At 40.3% G+C, this 12399-nt stretch overlaps 1 protein-coding gene across 1 annotated transcript in view; it reads left to right on the top strand.

Moving 5' to 3' along the window:
- Positions 1 to 12399, top strand: part of LOC138503141 (uncharacterized) — a 96311-nt gene that overhangs the window by 70792 nt on the left and 13120 nt on the right. The gene's annotated exons all lie outside the window — the stretch shown is intronic.

Raw genomic sequence — 12399 nt, 5'->3', positions numbered from 1 at the left:
TGGACAGCATGGTCATTGATAGAAAAAGGACAGGGTGAACATGGTATTCACAAAGAACCATGTCCAGAATATATGTGTAATTTACTATATGCCTGTTGGAGGTGATATGTGCAACAGTTCTTTTTCACCAAGAAAACAGACGTACGCTGGAAAATGTGGGCTTACGTACGCAGTGATGAGGGGAGGCATTGTTTAAATCTGACAAAATGAATTTAAAAATCCAGGTTTTTAATGTCTTTTTCAATTGGCTTCAAATTAATTCCCCATGATTACTGGCAAATGCTTCCAATTTGATAAGAACTGGGTGTCAATACCACACTAGTTGCGTCATTTACACCTGCATCAGGCAGGAGTATGTTAGTAGTAGGTTTATGGTCATTACATCGAATTCCTTGCATCTAAATGTATTTGCATCAAATGTTTTCCATCTAAAAAATTTGCATCATCGAATTCAATTTGTTTTCTTTTTTTTTGGTGGGGGGGGACCTTCCCCAGGCCCCTGTTTTTTAAACTTTAAAAACCTCCCGAACAAAAATGAACCCTTTACCCCCCAAAAACATGCATGCGATGCACATTTTTTAGATGTAAAAAATTCAATGGAATGGCATTAGATGGAATGGCAAAAGATGCAATGACCAGATACCGTTAGTAGTGTAGATAAATATTGGAACTGCATTTGCAAATGTCTCCGACTGGCCACATATAACACGTGGTGAGTGTTTGTCAACATGATCTTGACCTCATTTAGGCTCTCCCTAACACACCCTTGGGATCACCCACTTTTCAAATCTGCTATTAGCTGTACATACTTACCTGCAAATATATGTTTCTTCTTCTACGGACATAACCTCTTATGCTGGTTGAGTGCAACTTTGTTCATTAAGAACATGTAACTTACACATAGGTGACAACTTTTTAAAGATGTAATCACACTTACACCTGAAAAGAGCGTTTGGAATGGGGACTATAGATATTTCTTAATTTTACTTCATATCCTCCTAATAGTGATATGTGCCCTCATGCCTCTTGATCATGTCCTAAAAGTTGCTTCTCTGAGCTCGATTCGTCGGGAGCGCGCATGCAGACTTTCCGGGCCACATTTACAAAGAGTTGGGCGACATTTGGGGGTAGCTGGACAGTTGCAACTGCAAGCCCTGTGTTGCTGTTTCTTGATGTCTTAGGGGGATGCGATTTTGCGAGTACACAATGACATCTGTATTTTAAATTTTTTGGTTTTGATATTGACTTCCTCATTACTTTTCTGCGCTTGTTTTTCCACAAGTTTCAATACTGTGCAGGTGTGTTTCCTTATTGTGGTTCCCCTCTATGTGGGCTATACTGTTTTGTTAGATTCTAGGGTGCGTATGGTTTTTATTTGCACCCGGGCCACTAGCCGCTTATATTTGAATATGGACACACACATCAGGAGGACATCGGTATTGTTTGCACTTGCACTTTATGATTACTATTTGTCTGCCTGTCTATCGCTGCTAAGTTGATATGTTTACGGTCTAATGCACTTGCACTTTCTACTGTAGCCTTGGGCTTACGTCTTTACGAAGATCTACAATTTGCACTTTATGGTTGTTCCTTGAGACATGCTTTTATTTTAAGGGTTGCATATATTGACTGCCTCTAACTGTCAATAGAGATTCCACATTAGACAGTATTATTCTGTCCCTGCTGATTTTCTACTGTATATTGTTACTATGTTGCCATGTTGAGCTAGATATGCACTTGCACTTTATCATATAGCCATTTTGCTGCATTTTCATGTACCATGTTCATATGTTCGCATAGGAATGCACTTGCACTTTATGCTCTAGCTGTGGATTACTACATTCTTTTTACCGAGTGAGATCTGTTGATACCTATCTCATTATGCGTCCCTTTTTATTCATTAGTATCATCACTTTACATGTTTCTTGATGGATTCCAATGTGCTTCTGCATAACACTGTTATTTTTAACCTCTTTCTCCAATGGCTAATGCAGGATTCTGCTACACTCTAATATGGCCGCCATGGTTTCGTAACAAAGCTGTTAGCTTGTGGAGTTAGGCAACATGGGTAAAGGACTAATTTGCAATATCTACTGTGATTGTTTTCACGTCTCCCTGATGTGAACAAGCGCTCTGGGAAGCGCGAAACGCGTCGTTCAGGACACTGCCCTGGCATCCTGTGTTGTTTTGCTGTGTGTTTTGCCTACTTTTTTTACCATTTATTAAACTCGTTTTTGCTTATTTGCTTCGAGTTTGTCACTTTTTTTCTGGGACTCTCAGACCTCATGCTTGGAGTGCGCTTTTCCTCCTCCTTATCTCACTGCCATATTTACATGGAGCGTTCCATGCTACAAACCAACACCGGGAATGTATGTCTTTTTGTGGATTATGCGCGATTTCTCCACGATCGCTTATGTGGGTTCTAACGCTGAAGCTGGCGGCTGATGTACTGCTTACTGGAGTTTGAGTGCGGCACCCTCTAGGGAGTTGAAACTGATGGCCCTCTGATGCTAGCTTCTGTGATGTGTGCCGGACGACGCACGAACAACGGCGCGTAGGTAGGTGTCTATCCAGTTTCTCTCTACCTCCCTAGGGCTTACACTGTGGTATAGTGCTTTTTCCACTCACTCTGCGCCGGCATCCACATTTCCTGCATATTGACCCACATTACTTCCAGTGTGGATAACCATGCTTTGCTGAGGTCGCTTCCCATCCATATCTCTTTAGTGTATTTTTTGTGGTATAAGCCAAGGATTTTTCCTTTGGTCGTTTTTGGCAACTACACACGCAAACATGCAGGATGCCAGGGTAGCAGCCCGGCTGCTCCAGGCCAGGGACTTATTCAATGAGAAGCAGGATTTACCCACAGTGGTACCTACTAGCGGGGCTAAGAAAACTGCCACCACTACCTCTATTGAAGTTACATTACTTTGTGAAATTGAAAAGTCTCGCAAAAAGGAGATATCTAAGTGGTGGGAGCAACACTCCCTGCAAAATTACCTTGATGTGGGTCGTGTGCCTCGTGGACTACGCATTATGACAACACCATCTTTCGAGGATCACGATCCTAACATGTTGGAAGAGTGGAGGGGTGCCAGCAGTTATTGCTCTGCGCAGTTTTTGAAAATCTTAGTCAAGTATGCCAATTCAGACCGCACTGCTGTACTCTTACATCTTGACAAATTAGAGTCTGAATTACTTGACATTCCCAGCACTAAAAAGGGTAAGAAACTACGAACCAAAATTGAAGAAGATCTTGTTGCCTATGAAGAGGAGATCAAACAACGCAAACACAGAAAGTTCATTAGAGACAAAAGTGACAATGAATCAGGTCGGATCTTTACTTTTGCCAAGTGGTTTGATTCATTGTGTATAGGTTCGACTACACAATCTTTGCCTAAACAACTGGGGGATGCAGGAGCTATTTCTTCAGAATCCCATGTCTCCGTTTCAGAAATTGATGAAATGCCTATTAAATTACATTTTTTAGACGAAATGAGACTCTTGTGTCAAGATGGAAAAAACCAAAAGAGAGGCAGAGGCCGTGGAAAGAACAGAGGAAGAGGAAGAGGGAGAGGAAACGAACAGAAATCGCCAAAAGGAAAAAAAACTTCGAAACTGTTGTGGGAAATGGCTCCGATGTATATCAATAGGGCAGGTCAATGCACTCTGGAATCAAATAGCCACAACAGACAACATAAATATTAATCAAATTGTTAACATGTCTTCCTGCACTCTCACGGGCTCCCAACTATAATTGCTCTCACTGGGTTTGAATTTCTGTCCCACCACAAAGTTTGACTACGTCCAGTCACGCTTGGACTTCAACAAATTTTTACGTAAGGTCAGACTCTTCTCCATCAATCCCCCGCAGGCCAAACCATCTGTGCCGCGTCTTGGCTGAACTGATCTTTGCATTTCTGACATTCCTACCTTGACTGATTTCGCCTGTCTCCATAATGAACTTTTTGATCCCTCCACTTTTGACCCTGTTGACTTTGACATTGATCCCAACTGGGATATACGTACTAAATTAAAAAACAAGTCCAGGTTCAATCCTCAATTTGCTGTGGGAGGCTGTATCGAGGCATTTCATGATTTATGTGTCAATGATTTTCGTAAACTTCGGAAGAAACTCTTTAACAACAAACACAATCTTACTATTTCACAACGATCTGCCCTCAGCGAATTACAGAACTTGTCTAGTATTGTGATAAAACCTGCTGACAAGGGTTCCATTATCGTTATCCAAGACAGGGAATGTTATGTGTCTGAGGCTAATCGCCAATTACGTGATCAATGTTGTTATTCTAGGCTACTGAAAAATCCATTTGTTGAAATACAGTTGGAGCTCACCTCTTTTTGTACCAAGTGGGCCGAGAAAGTCCTTATCGAGGATGAGTTGGCCAAGTTCCTTGTTCCTGTCAGCCACACCATTCCCACTATATATTTTCTGCCCAAGACCCATAAGTCCCTGACCCATCCACCAGGCAGCCCTATCCTAACCCTTTGTGGTTCCCTCCTAGAACATATGGCTCAATTTATTGATAAGACCCTGTTTCCGTTGGTGTCAGCCTTGCCCTCGTATCTACGCGATACCAAGGATTTTTTTAGCCATATTTCTGATATACCTTGGGAGGAGGGATTAATGCAAGCTACCCTTGATGTCGTTTCTCTTTATACATCTATAGACCATACGACTGGGTTGACAGCCTGCAAGCATTTTTTGGACACCCGTTCTTTGAATTTCTTGGGGCACAGTGGTATGATTTTGGATATGCTTCTGTTCTGTCTAACTAACAATGTTTTTCTTTTTGAGGGTTCCTTTTATCACCAGGTTAGAGGTACTTTTGCCCCATCATATGCTAACTTGACCATGGGGTGGTGGGAGTCCACTTTTTGTCTGAATTACTCTTACTTAGTTTTCCTACACAAGTTATTGGTTGGTGGTGGTACATCAATGATGTCTTTATAATTTGGAAGGGAAATGAGATTGAGTGTGGATCCTTTGTGGACAGTATTAACAACAATGCTGTAAATCTGAGATTCACTGAATGTCACAGCTCCACTGAGATCGTATATTTGGATGTCAATGTAAGACTCGACAATCTAGGCATTCACACCTCCCTGCATAAAAAACCCACCAATAGAGGCCTTCCCTTGCATGCATCAAGTTGTCACCCGCCTTCTTGTAAGAACAGTATCCCTTATGGCGAATTCATTAGCTTTCGGCGCAACTGCACAGATATCCATGAGTTTGACTGCTGTTGCAGTTTGGCTGCCGTTGATTTCCGTCAACAGGGATATCAAAAAAAGATTATTGAAATGTCCTTCTCTAAAGCACGGGCCCTCTCAAGGGAATTGTTACTACATGGTCCTACCAGTAGGAAGAAAAATAAGGATCAGGATGACTCTCGCCTCATTGTGACATTCAACAATGCCTCATACGATGTTCGTAAGATCGTTACGAAACATTGGCATATCCTTAGGTTGGACAAGGACCTTGGCCCATTACTACCTAAATGCCCTACTTTAACTTTTAAACAGGCACCTTCGTTAAAGGATAGATTGGTTTCCAGTTACTTATCTCCTGTCCAAATAAATTCCACTATGACCAATTGGCTACCTGGCTTACCTAAAGGCTTTACCAAGTGCCAAAAATGTAAAGCCTGTCCTCATGCCACTACCTGCAAATCTTTTATACATCCGATTACGGGCATTGAATTCAGGTTAAAACATTTGATCAACTGTGACACTCCATTTGTAGTGTATGTCCTTGCCTGTCCCTGCCGTAAATGGTACGTTGGATCCACCACATGTATACTCAAGCTCCGTATTATGCAGCATCTCAGAGCAATTAAGAACTTTGACCCTACGTACCCCTTGGCGAAACATTTCAGGCAGGAACATGACAGTGATGTCCATTTGCTTACATTTTTTGCTGTGGCTCATGTGCCGATCGACCTGAGAGGAGGTGATCACCCTCTGAGATTAAGACAACTGGAAACCAGGCTCATTTTGGATTTTGATACTAAATATCCCAATGGTCACAATGTGGATGAAGAGATGCATACCTTTATGGGAATTTGATTCTTTTGTTTTTCTGTGCTCCCACCCCCCTCCTCTCTCTCCTTGTTGCTTTGTTTGATCCCGATCTCCTGCTATTTCATACTGCTTCTTCTGATTATCATTTAGATTTGTTGCCCTGGCCTGGAATTGCTTTATTTGTTTTAATTGTATTATCTGTTATACAACTTGATTTACTTTTTTGTTGGTCCATTTTGGCTGTTTTGTCTTCCTGATGTCTTACGGGGATGTGATTTTGTGAGTACACAATGACATCTGTATTTTAAATTTTTTGTTTTTGATATCGCCTTCCTCATTACTTTTCTGCCCTTGTTTTCCCACAAGTTTCAATACTGTGCAGGTGTGTTTCCTTCTTGTGGTTCCCCTCTATGTGGGCTATACTGTTTTGTTAGATTCTAGGGTGCGTATGGTTTTTATTTGCACCCGGGCCAGTAGCCGCTTATATTTGAATATGGACACACTCATCAGGAGGACATCGGTATTGTTTGCACTTGCACTTTATGATTACTATTTGTCTGCCTGTCTATCGATGCTAAGTCGATATGTTTACGGTCTAATGCACTTGCACTTTCTACTGTAGCCTTGGGCTTACGTCTTTACGAAGATCTACAATTTGCACTTTATGGTTGTTCCTTGAAACATGCTTTTATTTTAAGGGTTGCATATATTGACTGCCTGTAACTGTCAATAGAGATTCCACATTAGACAGTATTATTCTGTCCCTGCTGATTTTCTACTGTATATTGTTACTATGTTGCCATCTTGAGCTAGATATGCACTTGCACTTTATCATATAGCCATTTTGCTGCATTTTCATGTACCATGTTCATATGTTCTCATAGGAATGCACTTGCACTTTATGCTATAGCTGTGGATTACTAAATTATTTTTACTGAGTGAGATCTGTTGATACCTATCTCATTATGTGTCCCTTTTTATTCATTAGTATCATCACTTTACATGTTTCTTGATGGATTCCAATGTGCTTCTGCATAACACGGTTATTTTTAACCTCTTTCTCCAATGGCTAATGCAGGATTCTGCTACACTCTAATATGGCCGCCATGGTTTCGTAACAAAGCTGTTAGCTTGTGGAGTTAGGCAACATGGGTAAAGGACTAATTTGCAATATCTACTGTGATTGTTTTCACGTCTCCCTGACGTGAACAAGCGCTCGGGGAAGCGCGAAACGCGTCGTTCAGGACACTGCCCTGGCGTCCTGTGTTGTTTTGCTGTGTGTTTTGCCTACTTTTTTTTACCATTTATTAAACTCGTTTTTGCTTATTTGCTTTGAGTTTGTCACTTTTTTTCTGGGACTCTCAGACCTCATGCTTGGAGTGCGGTTTTTCTCCTCCTTGTCTCACTGATATATATATATATATATATATATATATATATATATATATATATATATATATATATTCACTAGAAAAAACTTTATTAGAAGGACGTTATGGTTAAGTTGCACTACTAAACACCTGGGAAATTCACACAAAAAACTTTATAAACGTGACATTATTCTTCAAAGTACAATCGAAAAACCCCTGAAATTCGACAGTTATGGTAGGCTAAGCAACCATAACTGCCCGCACCACTGTGCACTGCTAACACTAACGCCCAGGACATCTTAGATGACATCACAAATGTCATTGATGATATCACTGAACTGATGACATTACATGAGCATTTACTTTTCAGACGAGGGGTTGTGAATGTCATTTTAGCAAAAAAAATATCAGTTATTATCGGGTCATATGTAATAAAGTACATACTTCATCTTGTAATGTAGTGTTATAAAGAAAATTCCATTGCAGTGTTCTTTCTAGTACAGGAACCTACTCATACAGAAATGTAGATATTGGATGCAGCATACACCACAGAGGTGCTAAGTTTGTACTTTCCAAAGTTGTATAATAAAAGGTGAATGTTTCTGTATCACACTTTTCTGGTCTGTGAAACATGTACTAAGTTGCTAATAATGCATCACTTACTACATATTTCTAGTACTACACACAAACCATAAATAGACTACAATTATACAAAGATGGGGCTTATATGTGGAGAGTAAACTAAGCATACAAGAGGCAGTATCATTAGCAACTGTGTATAATCTACATGATTGGATTCACGCACAAAAATGATTGCTGTGTTTCAGGCCTGCTTCTTCCGCTATATATGTACATCAAACTTTGCGACTAAATTCTAAAGAAAGTGGTGTAAGAACATGTGAGAATAGCAACATTAATAAATGTAATACCTTTTGAAAGTGAAGTTTCTGACTGTCAGTAAATAAGCCCGCCTGGCCTAGATATGGCAGTGAACAAAAACGAAGGGGCTACACATGTGATGTCATCAGTGATGTCATCAATGACATTTGTGATGTCATCTTTGATGGCTTGGGTGTTAGTGTTAGCAGTGCACAGTGGTGCGGGCAGTTATGGTTGCTTAGCCTACCATAACTGTCGAATTTCAGTTTTTTTTTTATTGTACTTTGAACCATAATGTCACGTTTATAAAGTTTTTTTTGTGAATTTCACAGGTATTTAGTAGTGCAACTTAACCATAACGTCCCTCTAATAAAGTTTTTTCTAGTGAATTTGACAGGTTTTTAGTAGGTGAACTTAAGCATAACGTCCCTTTAACAACGTTTTTTTTACTCAATTTTACAGGTTTTCAGTAGAGCAACTTAACCATACCGTCCCTTTTGCAAAGTTTTTTTGCTAAAGATGATCGGTTTACAGTAGGGCCACGTAACCATAATGTAAAGCAACTTCTGACTTATTTAAACACCTTGCAGAGAATACCACTTGACAGTATGCTGGTGTACAGCATGGTAACGTGTCCCAGAATCCGTAAACACTTAACAGTAAGATGTTTGTCTCGTGGACAATGTGAAAACAGATTTTATTTTGATGTAGGAACGTCCACCTGCAACATTTGCCTTTCACCGCACCAACCTGTATTGGAAGTTAGCCATTAACAATGTAGTACACATTGCATACTTTCAGCAAAAGTTTTAGTTATCTGAAAATGACTTCAGCTAAGGCCATCCCTCCTCCCCAAGAAACAGCAGCACTACTGTAATGAAGGAGCATGACAAACACTGCCCCAACCTTAGAAATAACAAACGCACAATATTTTTGCACCGGCCACCCACTCCTCCATATCACTGTTTGATGCGTCTTTGCTCATTTCCGTTCGCAAAGGGCCTTATTAGCTGTCCTACCAAAAAAGAAAGCCATCCGTTAACAAAGTAAATGTTGCGTTGAGAATCACCTTTCACAGTAAAGGACATAGACGCAATAAGATTTGACAATAATAGTACAGATGTGCAAAGCGTTAACGTGTGCTATGGAAAAATAGGATTTCTGGTTATAATCCGGCCCGCCGCGGCCTGGATTACAAAACAAAATCCTTTTTCAATATGGCCACCATCGAAAGGAAAGGCAGTTGTTCCATACATAGCCCCTCTTTGCTTTCCATGACATTAAGGAAAAAGCAACAGTATGTACCGTGACGCAGAACCTGTAAATAAACATACAGCGACGTATAACGTGGTACTTTACATTTCAAAATGATACACGTGATTTTAAAAGAAAACAGTAACATTTTAGAATTTGGAAAATACTTTTATTTAACAAACAACTGTCAGAGATCAACGGACTAATTCCATTTCCAAATAATTTGTAGCAATGAGTCTAAGTCCGACATTTGAAAATGTTCATGGAGAGACACATGCAGTTAATTTTGCATGCAGAAAGTATGCGTTTCTGTTAAAGCACGCGTCTTTCCTCATTTCCATTCACAAATGGCCTTATTAGCTGTCCTACCAAAAAAGAAAGCCATCCGTTAACAAAGTAAATGTTGCGTTAAGAACCACCTTTCACAGTAAAGGACATAGACGCAATAAGATTCGACAATAATAGTATAGATGTGCAAAGCATTAACGTGCGCTACAGAAAAATATGATTTCTGGTTATAATCCGGCCCACCGCATGCAGTTAATTTCGCATACACAAAGTATGCGTTTCTGTTAATAATAATTAATAATAATAATAATAATAATAATAATAATAATAAAGCAACCGCTTTGTTTGCACAGGTATTTCCAAGACGGCGCCATCACCGTTGCCTTACAGCACCATAAATGATGTTATGTTGCTCCTTGTCACTAGTTCAGCGTAGGGACAGAGCGGCCCTGGCCTGTCATCCCATAACATTATAATGGACAGGCACCCGGTCACCAGCAGTTGCATCTGGCGTGGAAAGAAGCCGTCACTCAGCAACTGGAAACCATGGCACGCACAGTACGGCAAAATGTAGCTATGCAGAAAACGTAAGAGAAAATCTGTGTCAATACCCAACCTTTAGGAAAAAATTCCAAAACAGACACAAAGATTGTGGAAAGTACTACACAAATGTAAGTGGCCAAACATGACATTTTAAAGAAATATTAGAGTTGACCATAGGTACATATAATGACACCCTACAAATGCAGATAAACAGCACTCGCTGTAAGGGTTAAAAAAAGGACAACTACACAGTGAGATGGTAATTCAGTTATGAAGGCAGCATGAATGGACAAGCAAGAAATAATTACATGTCGTAATGTTATACAAGACCACAAGAATGTGCAAACTGATACACAAAGCTATGTGGGCAAGCATAACATTTGAAAGAAAAAGAAATAACGGTCACCAACGGTGACTCTAGTCATAGCCTGCAAATGCGAACAATGTACACTCTCTGTTATTGGAGGAAAATTACAACTGCGCAAAAATATAATACTTCAGTTACATTGTCGCAATTAGTGTACAGTCATAAAAATTAAACTTACATCATCTTGACAGCCTCCATTATTTTTTCCAAAGTCAGACACCAAACTTTTTGCATCAAAGAATATTTGTGAACTGATATTTCATGTTCCTTACAAACGTTTTTAAAATATAACCTTATCAAATAGTAGCTTTTAAAGTGTCCCTTTCACTCAAGGTCAAAAAACAATAGCCCCTTATGAATTGACTTGGATGCGTGGGCCTACTGAGCTCGCAACCAAAAAAGCAAATTAACTCACCTTCACTCAGAAGGCAAATACATTCTCACTTTGCAACAACATATGAGCATGCTATCATGAGAACCGCTACTCCCATACGCCGCGTAAACCACTGTTTCCATCAAACACTCCAGGTGGCCGCCTCAGATTTCAAAACATAGGACGCCAGTCCGACTTCAATATTAATATGAAAACATTGTAACACAGATGCAGGCATTGGTCGCTGTGCATTGAGCACCAACTTCCACTTTACCGTATGAATTTGGTGGCAAGAAAACACCACTTTTTCAATTTTCCGCAGCCACATTCCATTCCAACCTAAGTAAAGCTCACCTTCGGAAACAATATTTCATAACTGTAACAAGTGCATTAGTGTCTTGTTTTGTATGTGTTACCAGCGATGTCCGTGTGCACCAAAACATGAACAAAATATGGCGGAGGCCACGAAGAAATCTGACGCATTTCACGCTGTTCCACAACCAATCAGTGAAAGCGCCACATGTCCGCGGACATGACGCTATGGATTAGCCAACCGCTTTCTTGTCCGCGGAGCGAACAGGGAAGTGTGACCGCGGAGCGGACATAGATATCACTAATTTTTCCAGACCTACTTTTTCATCGTTTTAAAGAAAAGTACTGGGCGGATTTTCACCAAATTTACAAAAGCACGCATTCGGGACAAAGCCACTGCTCCTGCCGCAAATCTGGTGAAAATCCGTCCAGCGGTTTGGGCTGTAGGCATGCGCAAAGTTTTTTCCCCATTCAGTCTATGGGAAAAAAATACATTTTGGGACCCCCCCTATAACTTTGCACCCCCTGGACCAAACACCACTAAACTTGCAAAAATTCAGAGTGGGCCATATACTTTGTTTGCAAAGCTTGGTGAGGATTCGTCCAGGGAGAGCAAAGTTATAAGCCACCCAAAAAGTGCTCTTCCTATGGAAACAGCAACTTAACCATATATATAAAGAAAGCGTTATACCTTGGTATAAAATGGTTGTAGTGCACTCCAAAGAGCAGTCCAGGGTAGAAATCGTTGGTCACGTTACATATATATATATATATTATATAACCTTATTCCACATGTGTTTATCACCTGTATGTAGCTGTTATCAATCTCTAGGTTCATAAAAGGTGCTTTACCAAAATAAAGTCCTATGTCCTGCCATTGGGGATGATATTGTGTGACGTCGCTCTCTGTGATGCCATCAGGATCAAAGATTGTGTGACGCTACTTCCCCACCCCTAGTGCCTAGGGT

Source organism: Ambystoma mexicanum, chromosome 11, assembly GCF_040938575.1.
Source record: "Ambystoma mexicanum isolate Mex_15411 chromosome 11, UKY_AmexF1_1, whole genome shotgun sequence".
NCBI lineage: Eukaryota > Metazoa > Chordata > Amphibia > Caudata > Ambystomatidae > Ambystoma > Ambystoma mexicanum.
This window is presented reverse-complemented; position numbering and strand designations above follow the sequence as displayed.